This window comes from Trichechus manatus, unplaced genomic scaffold (assembly GCF_000243295.1).
Source record: "Trichechus manatus latirostris isolate Lorelei unplaced genomic scaffold, TriManLat1.0 scaffold00057, whole genome shotgun sequence".
Taxonomy (NCBI): Eukaryota; Metazoa; Chordata; class Mammalia; order Sirenia; family Trichechidae; genus Trichechus; species Trichechus manatus.
The window spans coordinates 3,775,873-3,778,647 of record NW_004443993.1 but is presented as its reverse complement, the minus strand read 5'-3'; positions in this window follow the sequence as shown (position 1 = coordinate 3,778,647).

Sequence of the window (2,775 nt, the reverse complement as noted above, 5' to 3'; positions counted from 1 at the left end):
CCTTTCTTCTTTTTTGATGTGTGCATCTATTGCTATAAATTGTCCTCTGAGGACTGCCTTTGCTGTGTCCCAAAGGTTTTGGTATGATGTATTTTCATTCTTGTTTGATTCTAGGAATTTTTTGATTCCATCTCTGATTTCTTTTATTACCTAGTGGTTTGTAAGCAGGGTGTTATTCAGTTTCCATGTAACTGATTTTTTTTCTTGCTCTTTCTGTTGTTAATTTCTACCTTGATGGCATTGTGATCAGCAAAGATACTTTGATGTATCTCAGCATTTTGGTTCTTGTTGAGGATTACTCTGTGGCTTAAGAAGTGGTCTTTTCTGGAGAACGTTCTATGTGCTTTGGAAAAGAATGTGTACTTTGCCGCTGTAGAGTGGAGTGTTCTATATATGTCAATGAGGTCAAGTTGGCTGATTGTGTCCTTTAGGTCTTCTGTATCTTTGTTGAGTTTCTTTTTAGATGTTCTGTCCTTTACCAAGAGTGGTGTGTTGATACCTCACATTATTGTGGAACTGTCAATTTCTCTTTTCAGTGTTGTTAGAGTTTGTTTTATGTATTTTGGAGCCCTGTTATTGGGTGAGTAGATGTTTATTATGGTTATGTCTTCATGATTGATTGTCCCCTTAATCATTATATAGTGTTCTTTTTGTCTTTTATGGTGGATTTTGTTTTAAAGTCTATTTTATCTGAGATTAATGTTGCCACTCCTGCTTTTTTTTGGTATTTGTTTGCTTGATATATTTTTTCCATCCTTTGTTTTTAATAAATTTACATCTTTTTTCTAAGGTGCGTCTTGTGGTCACATTTTCAATAAAGAGGTATTACTTTTAGAGACATCCTGCAATCATATGCTATATAGAATTTACTCTGAAATAATCCCAGGGAAATAATGATGTATGTAGGGTATAGACAAAAGAAGATGCTGGGTTGATAATTGTTGAAGCTGGGTGATAAGTACAAGGGGTTTAATTATATAAAGCCGATGCATACAAAAGACTGCCAGATTTGTTGGCCAAAATTATTCTCTCTACATTTGTCTATGTTTGAATTAACTAAAGATTTTTTTTAAAACTGACATGTAATGAGTCGGTCATTTTCTTGAGTGTTGATTGAGTGGACACCTGGCTCAATTATTTGTGGATGACCTCACAAAACTAAATTCTTAAAAATGCAAAAATGGAGACTTCCAATGACACCACCCTGGTACCAATACCCAGTGAGGATCTACCTTCATTCTCCGTCAGCTAGCCTCTCTCTTTGCATTTGCCCATCAAGTAGATTTTACTTCCTCCATTAGAAGAACTGGAAGGAAGCTACTGTGATTTTACAGAGAATTTCCCTATTGAGGAGAATTGGAGTTGAAAGCAGTTTTATTTATTGGTGTTAGAGTCCTTGGTGATTCTAGGCATCTGTTTGAATTGTCTCTTGGTTCTTTGAGTGATGAGGAACATGAGTTCAAAGAAGAATGGAATCTTCCTTTATGAGAAACCCTAATCTTTAGAAAGTCTAGGAGTCTATGAGAGTTTGTTCCCAGAGGAGAGGGTGCCAAGCAAGTTGGAAAACATATATCTTGCTCTCCAGTTGCCTTCTGAAGACTGGAAATTGTCAATACAGGCTCCTTACTGCCATATCTCAGCCCCGATAGGGAACTGAAGTATTTAGGGACTAGAGTTAAAATTAGACAATTTGTCTAACAAGGAGCTTTGGGAATTGACTTCTTATTGTCCCAGAAATTATAAATATTCCTTCAGTTCCTACAATTTATCCTCACCTCAGCTTTTTTTCTTTGTGCCAGGAGGATAGCTACCTGTGCCTCTAAGACATCCTTCTGGCCCAAACATCTAACTTCATCCTCTGGTTTTTTCCTGGAAACAGAGATCACTAGAGAGGAAACTGAGCCAATTTAACTCAACCTTGAGTGATGATGTCAAGAAGAGGAAAGATAGCCCAGTAAGTACTTTGAGGGAAGAAAAAGAGAGAGCAAGAATGGAATGTAGAAGGTGTAAGAGGACAGTCTCTCCATTCTCAGAGACCCTGAGAGATTCAACACTCAGTTACATGGCTCAATTCGGCACCCAGGTACCAACCTAGAATTCAAAAATCACTCTTATCCACACATCTGAACCTACTTCAGCTCTGACGCCAGCCAGCCCTTTCTAAAGCCCATGATATACAATACAGTTATTAGTATCTGACCTACTTGAGCTCCTCGAAGAACAAAGATTTTCACTTTACTTTTGTAGGCAGAGTTCTTCCATCATTGTGTCTCCAAAGCCCTGGTGATTCCTAATCTTTCAAGGCTGTGACAGCTCCTGGGTAACAAGTTGTAGGGATCCAGCTGGGATATGGAGTGATGCTTCCCCATGTAGAGCTTCATCAATAAGACGAAGCAAACAACTGAATCTGACAGTTCCTGATACGTAAATCTTTTCCTAACAGCTGTGAAAGAACATGAAGTGCCAGAGTAAGTGGGTTAAAGCTTACTTGTGCAGGGAAGGAAGATGCCTGAGATTAAAGGAAGTCTGAGTCTTTTAGATGAATTATGATACTATGGGGTAGAATGTTGTCAGTGTACAGATTGACATAAACCACTTATCTGATCTCAGGACACAGAAAAAGAAACTACCTTTAACTTGGGAGTTCTGTAGAGGAAGAATTTGATGAAAATGTGTAAGGGGGCCCAGGCACTCCAAGAAGAGAGAATGCAGAGAGGCACATGGCTCAGAGGAAAGGTTGTGAGTTTTGGACTCAGGCAGACATACATTTGGAAC